The sequence below is a fragment of the Oncorhynchus masou genome, chromosome 1 (assembly GCF_036934945.1).
Source record: "Oncorhynchus masou masou isolate Uvic2021 chromosome 1, UVic_Omas_1.1, whole genome shotgun sequence".
Classification (NCBI taxonomy): Eukaryota; Metazoa; Chordata; class Actinopteri; order Salmoniformes; family Salmonidae; genus Oncorhynchus; species Oncorhynchus masou.
Window position 1 is genome coordinate 29,137,834 of NC_088212.1, and position 20,440 is coordinate 29,158,273.

The 20,440-nt window shown below is 41.8% G+C and overlaps 1 long non-coding RNA gene and 1 pseudogene across 1 annotated transcript; one reads left to right on the top strand and one right to left on the bottom strand.

The window, feature by feature from the left end:
- The first annotated feature begins 236 nt into the window (after positions 1 to 236).
- Positions 237 to 9,722, top strand: LOC135541431 (putative nuclease HARBI1; annotated as a pseudogene).
- On the bottom strand, positions 2,178 to 7,350 carry LOC135541439 (uncharacterized). The gene is made up of 3 exons (XR_010455967.1): positions 7,152 to 7,350; positions 2,670 to 2,740; positions 2,178 to 2,466 (listed from the first exon to the last, which is right to left on the bottom strand). It is a non-coding gene; the product is annotated as an uncharacterized LOC135541439 (long non-coding RNA).
- Positions 9,723 to 20,440: the final 10,718 nt, after the last annotated feature.

Here is a 20,440-nt window from a genome sequence, read left to right on the forward strand (position 1 = left end):
TTTTTTTAATCAACAGGGCCCTGTTTCAGGAAGCGGGTTAGTGAAAACTCAGAGTTAGTTGACTCAGAGTTGAAGGAAACTGGGTTTTTGGTTTCACAAAGCCAGTTCAGCTTAACTCTGAGTCAGTTACTATGGCAACATACTCAGTGAAGCTAACCTGCTCGCTGGCAGGTTTTCAAATAACCTTGAGTTTCTCCTCTTTAGCTGAAGCCTGCAGACTGAAGCAGGTGTCTGACATGGCGTGTCCTTTTCTTGAAGAGCCAGTTGATATTGAAGCACAAATACTCCACAGAAATCTCTGTTGGGAGAGGGTAATCAGAGCCTGCTTTGATGTTTTATCATTCCCTGATGATTCTGTTTGAGCGTTTCCGTTTTTCTGCACAATCAATCATTCATCTGAACAATATTCTCAGCCCTCATATCGTTCATATGACGCATTGTGGACATGCTCTCAGTTCGGAACAAATTATGTGTTGCACTTCGTTTTTTTGCCAACAGGAGTTTTCTATATGTCATCGGTCTGTCGGGCTGTCAGAAATGTGACTTATGCACTGAAACATTTACTTTTGTGGTGTTCCCCAGTCACAGACCAACATGACTCATAAGATAATTCCACAGAATTGCAGGTATCAATCTAAGCAATAATTGATTTTAGTATGAAGCTTTGAGACTTGAAGCACTAATAAGTTAATTTGATATATTTTAGGGTTTCCAGGTGTGATTGGCTGCATAGATGGCACTCATATTCCTATCAGTAAATGAAGGAGATTGTGAAAAGGAAGTCTTTCCACAGTATTAATGTGCAGGTAGACCTAAATAGTAGTCTTTAGCATTCCAAGTGAAAGATATTTCAGAATACAGCTAATTACTGTTTTGCACTGTGAAGATCATATGTGATGCAGCCCACATCATCAGCAACGTGGAAGCTACTGTAAGTGGCCTGGGCCTGTGCATGACTCGCAAATGTTTCATGAGTGTATACTGAGCGCTAAATTTGCCTGTGGTGAGTTTATATATATCCTATTATAATCAATATTTTGTTTCCGTCTATTGCAACTGAAAATGTTAACTGTGTAATCAAATTATCATGTATATAGACTTTTTTATTGTGTTATTGACTGTACGTTTGTTTATTCCATGTGTAACTCTGTGTTGTTTGTGTCACACTGCTTTGCTTTATCTTGGCCAGGTCATAGTTGTAAATGAGAACTTGTTCTTAACTGGCCTACCTGGTTAAATAAAGGTAAAATAAAATATAACAGGAGAGTTCAATGGTTACCTGCTCGGTGACAGAGGGTACCCCTGGCAGCCCTAATTGCTACTCAAGGCCTGGTTCCAGTGTCTTCGTAGGCTCAGGGTCACCCCAGAAAGGGCATGTGACATTATTGTGGCATGTGTGATTCTCCACAACATTGCCACAATTAGAGGAGAACAATGTCCTACTCAAGCAGTGAACGATCCTGACAACAATCCTGACCACACACTGACGCACGAGATGGAAGAGCAGTCAGAGACAATATGCTACCATCATTTCTGATTCACCCATCTCCTCCCCCATGTCAAATAGACACAACATGCTTTTTTATGAAGTCTTTATTTCCTGCCAGTATAAATTACATTGAATTTCACAGTGCAAGTTCAACTTAGTTTCATTGTAATTCATGGGCTAATGCTGTAAGTTGTGCTTTGGAGGTGGATGGACCCTCTTCTTCATTGTAATTTCCAGCATTGCTCTGTTAGAGAAAAAGGTGCGCATTTTATTATGGTACAACACTATCAACTGGTAGATGTTATTTTTAAGGTGTAAACCTCAATAGGCCACTCTACCCTCTCTGTGGCAGCTGACAAGGCGTCTTCTTTATCCTCCTGTAATGAAAATGAACAATTTTGGTGTTCTACTCTAACCCATCATGAAAAATGAGTACTAAGAGTACTTACAACTGCATGGCAGAAGGCGCCACCAGATTACACCATCAGTAACTGGTAGAAGATGAAGATTAGACAGTTAAATTATAACTTTACCCAGAAAAGTGTCCCACATGTTTTTACAACAGTGTGCAGGCCATGTCACAATTTTTCAAATATATAACTCTGAGTCACCTTTAAAATAGATTGATGTCTGAAGGACAACTAAGAATCTGAAAAAGTAACAGTCAACTACAAAGAATTGTACCGCTACAAGAAAATCAGTGTGCCAAGTTGTGTCTAAGATCAATGGGTGGGCATCACTGAGGTAATACTGGCAAAAGGATGAATGTACATGTATCATTAATTTCAATAACTAACCTGTTATGTAGGCCCTTGTGTCCTGGGGTGGGGGTGGGGGGGTAGTTGGGTCAGATGAGCTTCCTCCAGAGATGCTTTCAGCAATAGGTCACCCACTATTTTGACTGAGGGCTATCTCTTCAGCCTCTGAGTTGTGGTGGACCCCCACCTGTTTTTTGATCCTCAGACTTTTTCTATTGGCTATAATGGAGGTCAAATTTGAACATGTCCAATAAGCACAAATTTGAAGATTTGTATGTACAAAGGCATTTAGGTGTTACTTTCAAATATAAGAAAAAAAGTTTACTTAAATATATCACATGTTGAGCATAGCCACTGAATGCTGTTTAATTAGGTAGGGTAGGCTAAACATCACAATTGCTTGTAATGAATTTATGCCTTACCTGTTTGAAGTATATTTTCATATTTCATCTTCAGTTGCTGCCAAGTACATTTTGTGCCTGTTGGGTTCCATCTGCACATTATATAAAATTATGAATAAGTGGAACACTCGAGATGAAATGACCAACCATGTTGTTCTACCTCCCACATATGGGATGACATCACCTGGTTTAAACGTCTCTAGAGACTATATCTCTCTCTTCATTACTCAATGCCTAGGTTTACCTCCAATGTACTCTCTTCTTACCATACCTTTGTCTGTACATTATGCCTTGAATCTATGCTATTGTGCCCAGAAAATAGCTCCCTTTTCTCTGTTCCGAACGTGCTAGACGGACAGTTCTTATAGCCTTTAGCCGTACCCTTATCCTACTTCTCCTCTGGTGATGTAGAGGTTAATCCAGGACCTGCAGTGCCTAGCTCTAATCCTACTCCCCAGGTGTTCCCATTTGCTGACTTCTGTAACCGTAAAAGCCTTGGTTTCATGCATGTTAACATTAGAAGCCTACTCCCTGTGTTTGTTTTATTCACTGCTTTAGCATATTCTGCCAACCCAAATGTCTTAGCCGTGTCTGAATCCTGGTTTAGGAAAACCACCAAAAACCCTGAAATTTCCATCCCTAACTATAACATTTTCCGCAAAGATAGAACTGCCATACAAGGTCTTATATATAATGTATTGTCTGTATTCCCCTGGCTGTTTGTATACTCTGTTCTATACAGGGCGCGTTCGTAAATTCACCCTGGCTATCTACTCTATTTTCAGAGTGCTTGAGCTCAGAATAACTGACGAGTTTACGAAAGCTCAACACCCAGTTGAATATGGCCGGTGTCAGTAAACATTGGCAAAAAAGCTTAATTAAATTGTTACCAGCAGCACAGTTAGTCACCAACCCTCCGTATAACATGAAAACAGCCTAACCAGCTCTGCTAGGGCAAGTAAAATGGCCAGAGTGATGTGTTCTCTCATTTATGTCTGGAAGTACTGTAACTAGCAAGGTAGCTAACTTTAGCCAGTTAGCTTGGGTGCTTGACTGACGTTGAGAGGTCAGAACGCTCGGATCAACCCTGCTCCTCCGCCAGAGCGTCCAGTGTGCGCTCTGAACGCTCCGAATTTACAAAAGGACAATCTGACAAAGCTCTGAATTTACGAACGCCCAGAGCGCTCTTTGGCACTCCAGAGTAAATTTACAAACGCACCCGTTTGTAAAAATAAAATAAATTTTTTTTTAAAAAAGCATGGAGGGCGTTGTCAAAAATGATGAGATCTTTATTTAAACCAATAAGCTAAGAAATAACTGTATACGAATCACGTTGTCTGACCAATCACCTCTTTTTAAAATGACGCGAGAACACACAATTTTCTATCACTCCTTGAATACAAACCGGTTTGTTGTCGCTAAAAATGCAGACAGCGCTAAATATTAGATAATACACAACTTCAGTTGCTGTAGTTATCATTACAGTATGTAGTAGAACGTTCTTGGATTCGGAGAAAGCCTTCACCTTGTCCTCCTCCGGCAAGGAAACAGCTACCTAACCACTTTCCTTGCTTCCTCATGACAGAGCATCTTGGCCTGATTCGGCTAAGCTAGTAGGACATCCGTCCAGCAGCATCTTTGTTTGTTCCCCTTCATAGCAAAATCATGTTGCGAAAGATATGCAGACTTGGCCATGCTTAAAATCTGTCTCGCTTGTGAAATGAGGCCTAACGTTATATTATTGCATGATAGGGTCACAGAGGTTCACAAGCAAGCTGGGTTAAGGATCGGTGTACCTTCCACTGGACGGTTGAGCTAACGTAGGCTAATGCGATTAGCATGAAGTTGTAAGTAACAAGAAAATTTCCCAGGACATAGACATATCTGATATTTGCAGAAAGCTTAAATTATTGTTAATCTAACTGCACTGTCCAATTTACAGTATCTATTACAGTGAAATAATACAATGCTATTGTTTGAGGAGGGTGCACGATTTTGAACATGAAAAGTTATTAATAAAGAAATTAGGCACATTTGGGCAATCTTGATACAGCATTTTGAACAGAAATGCAATGGTTCATCGGATAAATCTACACCTTTGCACATACATTGCTGCCATCTAGTGGCCAACATCAAATCAAATTTATTTATATAGCCCTTCGTACATCAACTGATATATCAAAGTGCTGTACAGAAACCCAGCCTAAAACCCCAAACAGCACGCAATGCAGGTGTAGAAGCACGGTGGCTAGGAAAAACTCCCTAGAAAGGCCAAAACCTAGGAAGAAACCTAGCACAGTCAGGTGGATTGGGGACAGCAAGGAGTCATCATGTCAGGTAGTCCTGGGGCATGGTCCTAGGGCTCAGGTAGTTGAAACTGCTAAATTACACCTGGGCTGGAATAATACATTATGGCCTTTCTCTTGCATTTCAAAGATGATGATACAAAAAAACTACAAAATAATGTTTTTTTTCTTTGTATTATCTTTTACCAGATCTATTGTGTTATATTCTCCTACATTCCTTTCACATTTCCACAAACCTAAAAGTGTTTCCTGTCAAATGGTACACAGAATATGCATATCCTTGCTTCAGGGCCTGAGCTACAGGCAGTTAGATTTGGGTATGTCCTTTTATGTGAAAATTGGGGGGAATAGGGGGCAGATCCCTTACCTAATTAGCTAGACAATATATGCTATCATCAAAGCTAGATACAGTAGCTAGCAAGCAAGCTATATGTGGCCACTAAATCAACAGTCAACTCCAAACAATTCCAGTTTTCTCTCATTAGGGCCTGAATTCCTTTCCTTTCCCTTGCAAAAAAGTATTTAGTCAGCCACCAATCTAGGGCGGCAGGGTAGCCTAGTGGTTAGAGCGTTGGACTAACCGAAAGGTTTCAAGTTTGAATCCCCGAGCTGACAAGGTACAAATCTGTCGTTCTGCCCCTGAACAGGCAGTTAACCCACTGTTCCTAGGCCGTCATTGAAAATAAGAATTTGTTCTTAACTGACTTGCCTAGTAAAATAAAGGTTAAAAAAGTGCCATAGTGGAGTTTGGAGTGTGACTGTTTGAGGTTGTGGACAGGTGTCTTTTATACTGATAACAAGTTCAAACAGGTGCCATTAATACAGGTAACGAGTGGAGGACAGAGGAGCCTCTTAAAGAAGAAGTTACAGGTCTGTGAGAGCCAGAAATCTTGCTTGTTTGTAGATGACCAAATACTTATTTTCCACAATAATTTCCAAATTAATTCATTAAAAATCCTACAATGTGATTTTCTGGATTTTTTTCTTCTCATTTTGTCTGTCATAGTTGAAGTGTACCTATGATGAAAATTACAGGCCTGTCTCATCTTTTTAAGTGGGAGAACTTGCATAATTGGTGGCTGACTAAATATTTTTTTGCCCCACTGTACATATGAGATGAGTAATGTAGGGTATGTAAACATTATATTAAGTGGCATTGTTTAAAGTGGCTAGTAGTTGTTGCTTTCTCCTAGAAGAAACTTACTGGGCAAACGAAAAGAGCAAATTGTCCATAACCTGTATGTAGGTAGGACTGTGGTCTGAACGGTTGGGTTCCACGCTTCTGCTCTTTTCTATCTCGCATGCATGTAGTTTCACTCACTGGATAAAAATCTTTCAGAGATTTTGTAGAACAGCATTGCATTGTCTGAGAGTCTTGGTACTTGTATGTCCAGTGTTGTAGTACTCTAGACAGGTCTCAAGACCACATATTGAGCATCTTGGTCTTGTCGAATACAGTTGTACTCCGTCTTGACTCGTTCTCGGACAGTGAGGACTCGTAATTTCTTCCCGAGACCAGTGGAGTAAAAAACTAAATTATCAGCTTCCAGTCAGTCAGCACATAAAACCGCTTCGCCAAGCTAAATATATACATTCCTTTCTTGAAACATGATTATCTTAACAGCGTTTATTATAGACATGTTTGCGTAGTGTGACAGGTTTGTGATTCTGAAAGGACAGCAACTGTAAGACCAGTGCATTTATGTAGGAAAGTGTACTTTTTGTGAAACACAAAGAGCCAGTTATGCCGTGTAGGGTACATGCAGTTAAAAACCGTATACCCACTTGTTTTTCAGTGGGCATTGTTTATACTCCTTAATCTCTATTGATGTGTATCAAAGTTGATTTGAGTAGTGTAGTAGCAGTATATGATTTAACAGTATCAATTATATAGTACAATAGAGAACATGCACAGTAGCCTACACAGTCGCAAAACACGTGAAATATATTCACATGTGCGCCACACAGTTTAGTTTCAGAGGAATATAATCTGCAGGTCGCAAGAGTGTACAGCTCTCAACTGGTTTTGACATGGAGCACCTCACAGAAGAATGACATCCGTAGCCGGTAGGGAATAAAGACGTTTCAATTTTTGATATCTACCAGTAAAATCTTACTAGGGTATGCAAACAAGATATTGAAAAAGTTTTGTATTTATTTATTTATAATTAAAAAAATAAATAAAAAAACGTTTTACCCCTTTTTCATGGTATCCAATTGGTAGAGAGCCATGCATCCTCTGAAACGCGACACAGCCAAGCCGCACTGCTCGCATAACCTGGAAGCCAGCCACACCATTGTGTCGGAGGAAACACCGTACAACTGGCGACTGTGTCAGTGTGCATGCCACTGCGAGGAGTCGCTCGAGCGTGATGGGACAAGGACATCCCGGCCAGCCAAACCCTCCCCTAACCCATACAACGCTGAGCCAATTGTGCGCCGTCTCCGGGTTGCGGCCTGCTGCGACATAGCCCGAAATCGAACCCGACTCTGTCGTGACGCCTCAAGCACTGCGATGCATTGCCTTAGACTGCTGCGCCACTCGGAGGCCTCATCCGAAGTGTTTGGTTAGTAGGCTATTTGTAATGCGCAAGCAATTGTCATCATGCCTGTTTGCATCAGGGGCGTAGACATGGATGGGCGTGGGTGGACAGAGGCCCACTCACTGGGGAACCCAGGCAGGCCCACCCCATCATATTGATGTGGTTTAAGCATTGTTGTGTACTTAGATCATCAAAGTTTGGTATTTTTTATATTTAAAAAAAAATTTGAGAGTGAAAATCTGTAGGAGAACTCATAGGGAAACAGGAGTTTTCACACAGGGTTCTTTTCCTTCGCTTGGTGGGAACGTTTTGCCTAAATTAAAGTATACCCACTTCTCCAGGCACAACTGCATAGGGCTGATGGAAAGGCAGCAGTCACACATAGCATGATCTTAAACGATAAGTAGAATATGAACTCGGACATAATAATGAACTACTTTGAAATAATTCAACACAGAATCATATCAGTCAAAAAATATTAAATTCCCAGTTTACACTACAAAACCAACTTTATAAGAGGTTTTAAAAATAAGTTATATTTGAATCAACGTTCCATAACATACACTAAAGCATTGTTGGGAAAATACTAGTCGACAACAAAAGCTAGCTAGGTAGACTGTGTGATAACTACAGCTTGCTGTTGTGCAGTGACATGTTGGCCTTCAAGAAGGCAGACATTAAGTCTAAATTTGATTGGTTGATTCAACTGTCACTCAACATTTGGCCCTAATGCAGTTCAATGGAAGATGCCTTTATCTAGCTTCTGATGACCTAGCCAATGGCTAACTTAAATCTAGCGAGCTATCTCCCCAGAGACCAGCAAAGAAAAACCTTGATTGGATATTTTTCTTCTCTTCAGTGTTAATCGCTTCAGTTTTTTTTGGAAAGGGTTCAATCAAAAAATCTTTGAAAATTAATGATTATTATTATTATTATAATAATTATTTTATAAATCCTTAGCCCCTCTCTGAAGGCGTTGAAGACCCGTTGTTCCCCACTGTGTTTTGGGTTAGTAATAATTTCCCTCAGTATGCATTTTTTGCACTTTTCTGGGGCGGCAGGGTAGCCTAGTAGCCTAGTGGTTAGAGCGTTGGACTAGTAACCGGAAGGTTGTGAGTTCAAACCCCCGAGCCGACAAGGTACAAATCTGTCGTTCTGCCCCTGAACAGGCAGTTAACCCACTGTTCCCAGGCCGTCATTGAAAAATAAGAATGTGTTCTTAACTGACTTGCCTGGTTAAAATAAAGGTAAAAATTAACTTGTAAGTCGCTCTGGATAAGAGCGTCTGCTAAAATGACTTAAATGTAAAAATGTAAAAAATATCTAAAGAATCCATATGTTGTTCTGAAATATGAACACAGAAATAGTGGACATTTTGAACTCTTAATTATGGTGGTGATTTGACAATTACAATCATGGTCTCGAAGTGGACTTGTATTTTTCTGGTCTCGATCTTGACTCGGTCTCAGACTCTTGTCCCCCTCCTGTCTTAGTCTTGACTCGGACTCGATTTGCTCCGGTCTTGGTCTTGAATCAGTCTCGCTTTAGTTAGTCTCAAACACACTGTATCTCCTAATGTCATGCTTCTAGGGGTGTTGGTGAAGTCGATATTTCAGTATTCCATCTCTCTGTTTGAATTATAGATTTTCTCAGATTTCCTGGAGATTCGCAAGGAGATTGAAGAAGAGACTGAACGTAGCTTGGGAGGCAACCAGATTTGGATAAATAGTTGTGGGTAAATATGGCTTATCTCCAGTTTATGAGCTACTGATTTAATTTATCTGCTTCTCTATCGCCATCTGTATTTCCACTTGTGACCCCTAGGGAATCAGCCCTGAGCCCATCTATTTGAAGATTTTCTCTCCTCATGTCCTCAATCTCACATTGGTTGATTTGCCAGGAATAACCAAGGTAATACCAACCAGTGTATTAATCCCACTTACTTGAATATGCAGAACTATGATATTCCTCATGGTAAAATAAATACCATTACTCATAGAAAACAAATACATATGTATATTTATTTACAGTATTGTAGAGTTATTTATTTATTGTTGATGTACAAGGTTCCAGTTGGAGACTAGCCAGAGGACAGAAGCTCAAGTCCAAGACATGATCCTATCCTTCATCTCCAACCCCAACTCCCTTATCCTCTGTGTCTCCTGCCAACTCTGACTTGGCCACCTCTGATGCCATTAAATTGGCAAAGCGAGGTTGACCCAGATGCTGAGGTATACTGTACACTTATGCTGCTTCATTTCTCATTGCATGTCTTTTCAGTGTATATGTATTGTTTGTTCATTGAAATAAATATCAATAAACCTGGTCAATGTTACGTTTTAGGTTTGACCTCAGTGAACTTTAAGATAAGTGACTCCTAAATGCACAACACATTTTAGAGGACATAATGAACTGCCATTCAAATATTGTGGGTATGTATGTACAGTGGGGAGAACAAGTATTTGATACACTGCCTATTTTGCAGGTTTTCCAACTTACAAAGAATGTAGAGGTCTATAATTTTTTATCAAAGGTACACTTCAACTGTGAGAGACGGAATCTAAAACAAAAATCCCGAAAATCACATTGTATGATTTTTCAGTAATTAATTAGCATTTTATTGCAGGACATAAGTATTTGATACATCAGAAAAGCAGACTTTAATATTTGGTACAGAAACCTTTGTCTGCAATTACAGAGATCATATGTTTCCTGTAGTTCTTGACCAGGTTTGCACACACTGCAGCAGGGATTTTGGCTCACTCCTCCATACAGACCTTCTTCAGATCCTTCAGTTTTCGGGGCTGTCGCTGGGCAATACGGACTTTCAGCTCCCTCCAAAGATTTTCTTTTGGGTTCAGGTCTGGAGACTGGCTAGGCCACTCCAGGACCTTGAGATGCTTCTTACGGAGCCACTCCTTAGTTGCCCTGGCTGTGTGTTTCAGGTCGTTGTCATGCTGGAAGACCCAGCCACGACCCATCTTCAATGCTCTTACTGAGGGAAGGAGGTTGTTAGCCAAGATCTCGCGATACAGTGCCTTGCGAAAGTATTCGGCCCCCTTGAACTTTGCGACCTTTTGCCACATTTCAGGCTTCAAACATAAAGATATAAAACTGTATTTTCTGTGAAGAATCAACAACAAGTGGGACACAATCATGAAGTGGAACGACATTTATTGGATATTTCAAACTTTTTTAACAAATCAAAAACTGAAAAATTGGGCGTGCAAAATTATTCAGCCCCTTTACTTTCAGTGCAGCAAACTCTCTCCAGAAGTTCAGTGAGGATCTCTGAATGATCCAATGTTGACCTAAATGACTAATGATGATAAATACAATCCACCTGTGTGTAATCAAGTCTCCGTATAAATGCACCTGCACTGTGATAGTCGCAGAGGTCCGTTAAAAGCGCAGAGAGCATCATGAAGAACAAGGAACACACCAGGCAGGTCCGAGATACTGTTGTGAAGAAGTTTAAAGCCGGATTTGGATACAAAAACATTTCCCAAGCTTTAAACATCCCAAGGAGCACTGTGCAAGCGATAATATTGAAATGGAAGGAGTATCAGACCACTGCAAATCTACCAAGACCTGGCCGTCCCTCTAAACTTTCAGCTCATACAAGGAGAAGACTGATCAGAGATGCAGCCAAGAGGCCCATGATCACTCTGGATGAACTGCAGAGATCTACAGCTGAGGTTGGGAGACTCTGTCCATAGGACAACAATCAGTCGTATATTGCACAAATCTGGCCTTTATGGAAGAGTGGCAAGAAGAAAGTCATTTCATAAAGATATCCATAAAAAGTGTTGTTTAAAGTTTGCCACAAGCCACCTGGGAGACACACCAAACATGTGGAAGAAGGTGCTCTGGTCAGATGAAACCAAAATTGAACTTTTTGGCAACAATGCAAAACGTTATGTTTGGCGTAAAAGCAACACAGCTCATCACCCTGACCACACCATCCCCACTGTCAAACATGGTGGTGGCAGCATCATGGTTTGGGCCTGCTTTTCTTCAGCAGGGACAGGGAAGACGGTTAAAATTGATGGGAAGATGGATGGAGCCAAATACAAGACCATTCTGGAAGAAAACCTGATGGAGTCTGCAAAAGACCTGAGACTGGGACGGAGATTTGTCTTCCAACAAGACAATGATCCAAAACATAAAGCAAAATCTACAATGGAATGGTTCAAAAATAAACATATCCAGGTGTTAGAATGGCCAAGTCAAAGTCCAGACCTGAATCCAATCGAGAATCTGTGGAAAGAACTGAAAACTGCTGTTCACATATGCTCTCTATCCAACCTCACTGAGCTCGAGCTGTTTTGCAAGGAGGAATGGGAAAAAATTTCAGTCTCTCGATGTGCAAAACTGATAGAGACATACCCCAAGCGACTTACAGCTGTAATCGCAGCAAAAGGTGGCGCTACAAAGTATTAACTTAAGGGGGCTGAATAATTTTGCACTCCCAATTTTTCAGTTTTTGATTTGTTAAAAAAGTTTGAAATATCCAATAAATGTCGTTCCACTTCATGATTGTGTCCCACTTGTTGTTGATTCTTCACAAAAGAATACAGTTTTATATCTTTATGTTTGAAGCCTGAAATGTTGCAAAAGGTCGCAAAGTTAAAGGGGGCCGAATACTTTCGCAAGGCACTGTACATGGCCCCATCCATCATCCCCTCAATACGGTGCAGTCGTCCTGTCCCCTTTGCAGAAAAGCATCCCCAAAGAATGATGTTTCCACCTCCATGCTTCACGGTTGGGATGGTGTTCTTGGGGTTGTACTCATCCTTCTTCTTCCTCCAAACACGGCGAGTGGAGTTTAGACCAAAAAGCTCTATTTTTGTCTCATCAGACCACATGACCTCCTCCCATTCCTCCTCTGGATCATCCAGATGGTCATTGGCAAACTTCAGACGGTCCTGGACATGCGCTGGCTTGAGCAGGGGGACCTTGTGTGCGCTGCACGATTTTAATCCATGACGGCGTAGTGTGTTACTAATGGTTTTCTTTGAGACTGTGGTCCCAGCTCTCTTCAGGTCATTGACCAGGTCCTGTCGTGTAGTTCTGGGCTGATCCCTCACCTTCCTCATGATCATTGATGCCCCACGAGGTGAGATCTCGCATGGAGCCCCAGACCGAGGGTGATTGACCGTCATATTGAACTTCTTCCATTTTCTAATAATTGTGCCAGCAGTTGTTGCCTTCTCACCAAGCTGCTTGCCTATTGTCCTGTAGTCCATCCCAGCCTTGTGCAGGTCTACAATTTAGCCCTGATGTCTTTACACAGCTCTCTGGTCTTGGCCATTGTGGAGAGGCTGGAGTCTGTTTGATTGAGTGTGTGGACCGGTGTCTTTTATACAGGTAACGTGGTCAAACATGTGCAGTTAATACAGGTAATGAGTGAAGAACAGGAGGGCTTCTTAAAGGACAACTAACAGGTCTGTGAGAGCTGGAATTCTTATTGGTTGGTAGGTGATCAAATACTTATGTCATGCAATAAAATTCAAATTAATTACTTAAAAATCATACAATGTGATTTTCTGGATTTTTGTTTTAGATTCCGTCTCTCACAGTTGAAATGTACCTATGATAAAAATTACAGACCTCTACATGCTTTGTAAGTAGGAAAACTTGCAAAATTGACAGTGTATCAAATACTTGTTCTCCCCACTGTATATGAGAGCCATGGACAAAAGGGGCTTGTCTTTACCCAGCTTTTGTGCCCATGTGTGTCTTGCAAGCCGTAGAACACTGCTGGTGTTCAGTAAGCTGGTCCTGATGGACGCAGGGACAGATGCTCTGGAGGCCTTACTGTGTCGGGTCATTCTAATGCAGCTTGGAATTTTGGGAGTGGTCAACAGGTTTGTCTATATCATATGCCTATAACTTATCTAACATTTTTACTGGATGATGTCACCACGATGCTTAAAAAGATGCAGCTCCATAGCAGTGAAAGATGGCATATAAACATGTGATCATTGTACCACATCTATCAGACTGAGTATGATGGATCTGAGTCATTTGTGTCGTTAAATTAACTCTGGTACCCTCAGAGACCTTAAAGCTATAAACAACAAATGTTCCAATGCTATTCACCAGCTCAATTTAGTTGCGTCTGCCAAACAATCATTCAGCAATTAAAGATTTCTGTCTCCCCACTTTGAGATCGATATTAGGTTCTCACCCATCCTGCTGAAATATGTGTTCCATGTCTTGCTCATTGGTTTCCAGCACAGGGCTGATGTATGAGTTATGTGAGTGATTTTTCACCAAGGTTGCAAGATTCCCAAAAAACGACATATTCACTCCTCAGAGGCTGAAATGTTAAGTCATTTTCAGAAGCAATTTCACTGAGCTGAGTCAGTTATAGCAACTCACAGGGAAGGCTGTCTGAAGTCGGTAGGCTAGCACACTCCCCCAGAGTGCTGAGGATTAGTGTTTAAAAGAAATGTTACAGATATAGTAACGGCCATTTCAAAAGTGCTTCATCCTGTAATTGAGGTGTATTATTTCCTGCTATGCTGTAGCTAACGGGTGACTATTTGATCACGCAGAGCCACTGTGAAGTCTTCTCTAACTCCAGGTGTCACTCCATGTTTCTCCCCTCTAGGAGCCAGCATGACGTCAACACCCAGAAGAGCATAGAGGACATGGCGTGGGACGAGCAGGCCTTCCTCCTGTGCCACTACCCGTCTCTGGCCTCCCGCTGCGGGTCTCGCTACCTGGCCCACACCCTGAGCCACTTCCTCATGCTCCACATCCGGGACTGCCTGCCGGAGTTGAAGAACCGTGTGATGTGCTAGGTGCCCAATACCAGGCCTGGCTCAGCAGCTACTGCCAGCCAGTAGAGGACCATAGCACCACCCTGCTGCAGATTGTCACCAAATTTGCCAGCGACTACTGCAACACCATCGAGGGCACCGCCACGCACATCCAGACATCTGAGCTGTGAGTAGTTCAACTGCTTTAGGCTACTTTATCCAGGCAGCAGTCATCTTTCAGTATTTTATATTGTATTGGAGCGACTCGCAATCATTGACCACCAAATATCTAGCAACCATCTAGATGCTGCACAGCTGCGATACTTTGAACATTGAGATATTAAAGACATGATAGATCAGACGCATAGTATATAAAGGAGTGAGATCTGTAGAAAGACAGAGTGGCTGTGGAATGTGCTGGGTGCATGGGAGGAGATCAAAGGATTGCTATAGGGGAGGCAGATGGACATCTGTGGATTAGGTGATGGAGGGGTTGTGGTCAGGAGGTGAGGTCAGATCCCCTGAAGGGAATAATAAGGGTTGGATTGGAGAGAAGGAGGAGTGTCTTAAGTGGGATATACAGTTGAAGTCGGAAGTTTACATACACTTAGGTTGGAGTCATTAAAACTCGTTTTTCAACCACTCCACAAATTTCTTGTTAACAAACTATAGTTTTGGCAAGTCGGTTAGGACATCTACTTTGTGCATGACACAAGTCATTTTTCCAACAATTGTTTACAGACAGATTATTTCACTTATAATTCCCTGTATCACAATTCCAGTGGGTCAGAAGTTTACATACACTAAGTTGACTTTGCCTTTAAACAGCTTGGAAAATTCCAGAAAATGATGTCATGGCTTTAGAAGCTTCTGATAGGCTAATTGACATCATTTGAGTCAATTTGAGGTGTACCTGTGGATGTATTTCAAGGCCTACCTTCAAACTCAGTGCCTCTTTGCTTGACATCATGGGAAAATCTAAAGAAATCAGCCAAGACCTTAGAAAAAAATGTGTAGACCTCCACAAGTCTGATTCATCCTTGGGAGCAATTTCCAAACACCTGAAGGTACCACGTTCATCTGTACAAACATTAGTACGCAAGTATAAACACCATGGGACCACGCATCCACCATACCCCTCAGGAAGGAGACGCGTTCCTAGAGATGAACGTACTTTGGTTCGAAAAGTGCAAATCAATCCCAGAACAACAGGAAAAGACCTTATGAAGATGCTGGAGGAAACAGGTACAAAAGTATCTATATCCACAGTAAAACGAGTCCAATATCGACATCACCTGAAAGGCCGTCAGCAAGGAAGAAGCCACTGCTCCAAAACAGCCATAAAAAAGCCAGACTACAGTTTGCATCTGCACATTGGGACAAAGATCGTACTTTCTGGAGAAATGTCCTCTGGTTTGATGAAACAAATATAGAACTGTTTGGCCATAATGACCACCGTTATGTTTGGAGGAAAAAGGGGGAGGCTTGCAAGCCGCAGAACACCATCCCAACCAGGAAGCCACGGGTGTCAGGACTTCTAGAAGTAGCGGGTGGAGGAGTCAGGCGCAGAGAGCAGGGTAGTTAGATACGGGGATATATTTATTCCCAAATCAACAGAGTATTGGTCAACGCCACACACACGGGCGCTAAAAGACCCAGTGCAAAACAAACAGGACGAAACGGTTCGGGAAATAAAATCCACAAAAATCACACACACCAACAACAGAAAAACAAGCCCGCACAAAAGCCGGCAGGCCTACCGGGTCTAAATAGCCCAAAGCCAAAACCTAAACAAGAAACAGGTGCAACGAATCAGACAACACTAAATGAAACAGAAAAGGGGATCAATGGCAGCTAGTAGGCCGGTGACGACGAGCGCCGCCCGAACAGGAAGAGGCACCATCTTCGGTGGGATTCTTGACACAGGGGTGGCAGCATCATGTTGTGGGGGTGCTTTGGTGCAGGAGGGACTGGTACACTTATGAGTACCAGCAACATCTCAAGACCTCAGTCAGGAAGTTAAAGCTTGGTCGCCAATGGGTCTTCCAAATGGATAATGACCCCAAGCATTACTTCCAAAGTTGTGGCGAAATGGCTTAAGGACAACAAAGTCAAGGTATTGAAGTGGCCATCACAAAGCCCTGACCTCAATCCTATAGAAATGTTGTTGGCAGAACTGAAAAAGTTTTTGCGAGCAAGGAGGCCTACACACCTGACTCACTTACACCAGTGCTGTCAGGAGGAATGGGCCAAAATTCACCCAACTTATTGTGGGAAGCTTGTGGAAGGCTACCTGAAACGTTTGACCCAAGTTAAACAATTTAAAGGCAATGCTACCAAATACTAATTGAGTGTATGTAAACTTCTGACCCACTGGGAATGTGATGAAAGAAATTAAAGCTGAAATAAATCATTCTCTCTACTATTATTCTGACATTTCACATTCTTAAAATAAAGTGGTGATCCTAACTGACCTAAGACGGGGAATTTTTACTAGGATTAAATGTCAGGAATTGTGAAAACCTGAGTTTAAATGTAGTTGGTTAAGGTTTATGTAAACTTCTGACTTCAACTGTATATACCTGTGATGGTGAAAAATGTTTTGTTGTCTGAATTACAGCTGTTAAGACCGTTTGGTAAGAATTAAACTTGGTTAAGCTTCCCTAGTGTCCGTGAGTTATTTACTCTGAAAAATAAGAACCTAACACTACATTGTAGAATAATAGTGAAGGCATCAAAACTATGAAATAACAGATATAGAATCATATAGTAACCAAAAACATGTTAAACAAATCTAAATATATTTTATATTTGAGATTCTTCAAAGTAGCCACCCTTTGCCTTGATGGCAGCTTTGTACATGATTCCATGTGTAATTTCATAGTTTTGATGTCTTCTATTCTACAATGTAAAAATAAAGAAAAACCCTTGAATGAGAAGATGTGTCTAAACCTTTTGACTGGTACTGTGTGTGTATATCATATATTTTCCTTTATTATTATCCCCTAACCCTACTACCCCTCCCCTAATTGGAGTAAACTAATGGACAGCAATACTTAAAATTCTATATTTTATGGACACAATGTACTTTACACTAGTTATCGTTTGTTTTGTTTTTAATCCCATCCTTCAGCTACTCTCAACCCCTCCCGTCTATCTATGAAGACCATCCAGTTCAGTTTGCCATATTTTGTTCAACTGTGCTGTGCTGTTTCACAAACGTTCTGAACCTTTCTATTCTCATAGTTTCTACAGATTGTAAATTAAATAAATATTTTTACTTAATGTAATATTATATTATTGATCGATTGACTGACTTTTCAAAGTAGTGCTATCTGCAGAGTTATCTCCAGGTAAATGTTGCAGGCGTTTATTGTATTTTTTGGGCTCATTGTAACTTTGTAGGTGTTCATGAATTGGCATTTCATATTTTGCAGCTTCATTTCAATAGCTCTTGTACCACTCACTGATTTATTGATTTCCTCAAGCATGTGAAGCAAGTATTGGCTCAGTCTTACTGACTGCATCTGAAGTTGACATCCCTCACACACCGCCACTGATACGGCTTCCTCTGTCCTCCTCTCTTGTCAGCTGCAGAGGGGCTCGTATCTGCTACATATTTCATGAGACCTTTGGCCTCGCTCTTCAGTCTATCGATCCCCTGGGGGGCTTAACGGAGCTTGACATTCTCACTGCAATCCGCAATGCTACAATAATAACCACCAGCTCCAATCTCATATCAGCTCCAATGGAATTGTCTGTGTGTAGGTTAAACAGATCTTTTGAATAGTTTTCCATTAAAGCTAATGGATGTAGAGAAGCACATGAGTTATGTTAACAGAGGGCTTTGTGTGTATGGTGCTTCAGGGTCCGCAACCGACCTTCTTTGTGCCTGAGATTTCCTTTGAGCTGCTAGTGAAGAGGCAGATCAAGCGCCTGGAGGATCCCAGCCTGCTCTGTGTGGAGCTGGTCCACGAGGAGCTACAGAGGATCATACAGCACTGCTCCTCCTACAGCACACCGGTACTTTACACACTGCACAACACATACTACAAAACATTCACTTAAAGCTATGACAACCCTGAAGCAAATTGTAATATAATTGTACTCTGGCATGTGTTTGTCAGGAGCTCCTTTGGTTTCCCAAGCTGCACGACTCCATTGTGGAGGTGGTGACTAGTTTACTCAGGAAGCGCTTGCCCATTACTAATGACATGGTAAGACAGTTCATTTTTGTGATTTACTTAAAAAAAAATGAATACAGATCTTACTGAATGTAATTATTCTACAATTTAATGCTATTCCTTACTGGCCGTCTGTCGGTGTTTGAGGTCCACAACTTGGTTCAAATTGAGCTTGCTTACATCAACACAAAGCACCCAGAATTCACTGATGCTGCTCAGGTCTCAGCATCTGTCAACAGGTAATTCTGTCTCAACTCAAAGCAGATGTTCTGCTTTCATGCATGTAGATGAGCCTAATGTTGACCAGAGGGCACGAGTGTGATGCTGTCTTTTCATGCCAGTATGGACTTCACTTTTAAGGAATTTCACTAAGCCAGTTGTGAAATTCACTTGAATGACTTTTAACATGTTACTAGAACAGACAAACTGAATTGAACCCCTCATTTAATCTATTTTAGGGCTGGCAGGATGGAGAGAAGTACTGGAAGAATAAGAAAATGCTGGAGGAGAATGCACAAGTGGCAGGTTTCAGCAGCCCTGTGAAGGGTCAGGCCATCAACCTCCTGGACACAGTGAGTAGTGGAATCAGCAGTCAGAACTGACCCATCGCTAGCCTGTAGAGCATCACTGTATGAAATTAAATCTGTGACATTTTGTAACATCTGACCCCTTTTCTGTTTGCCAGGCGGTGCTGGCGTCCTGCAAGCTGAGTACCCGGGAGCAGAGAGACTGAGGTCATCCAACGCCTCATCAACTGCTACTTCCTCATCGTCCGCAAGAGCATTCAGGACCGTTCAGAGACCAGGGCACCTAGGGGTGTTATTTATATATTCAGTTAGTGGTGAGTTGAGTTGAGCCTTGCCTGTCCTGGTGTGTTAGCTAACTGTGTCTTAGGACTTGTGTGTCTACAGTGTGCCCAAGACAGTGATGCACTTCCTGGTGAACTTTGTGAAGGAGCATCTGCAGAGTGAGCTGGTGGGCCAGCTGTACAAACATAACCTGCTGCAGGAGCTGCTCATCGAGTCCCAGGATACAGCACAACAGAAGACAGAGGTGGCTGGAGGTACTGTATGGGTGCTACTGGTATCCCTACTTACTGGGTGTAGACTTTCATGCACTTTATATTGTACTTTCTGTTTCTCCCTTTAACACCGCTATCCTTTCTTTCTTTCTTTCCTTCCTCAAGCTCTCCAAAAAGACAGCAACAACATCGTCTCGGATATTCGGGAGACACCTGTGGTAGCCCAATGCAACTGACCTTTCCCCACTGATCGCATGTCTTTGAGAGTGTAGGTGAGAATGTGAGTACTGTATGGCAATACCACTGAGCTCACACTGACAATAGCACATCCAGCTGTCCTTTTTGTCTGTCCACTGGCCTCTTGGCTGGAGGATTTTGACCATTGTGTCTCAGGCAGAGCTGGTCCATTGTATTGAGTTGGCCTTGATGTGAGACACCCATGATCAAAAACAAAGTAAGTGCAACAATCGTCTGTCTAAATGTCTGTTGGGTCTTTTGGTTGTGGTTGGAAATGTGTTTTGATAATGTACAGTATTAAGTTGTTTTCTAGGGTCTTTATTGCGTCATGGCACAGGTTGTGCATGTACTGCTACGTCTGTTTCTACTGCTACGTTTGTATCTATTTATGGAAGAGTGATCTCAAACCGTGATCCCAGTTTCTGAAAGTATGTGCGCCGAGTAAATACAATCAGCCTTTTATTGGTTTCTCCTTTTTATTTCTTTGTGACATTCTGTAAAGATGAACAGCGGGAGAGAACCAAACATTATGCACTATGATCCTGGTCTTCAGGGATGCTGCAGAGGTTTGGTTTGACCTGGTCTATAGGGTGGAGGGGTACAGTAGTTGTGAGCTAGAGCAGGCGTGTGTTCTTGATGCGTGCCATGTTTACATATCATTCCAGTTGTACATTTGCACTGTGTTTGTGCATATATTAGTCCCATAGCGAAGTCGTATGTTCACAACAGAA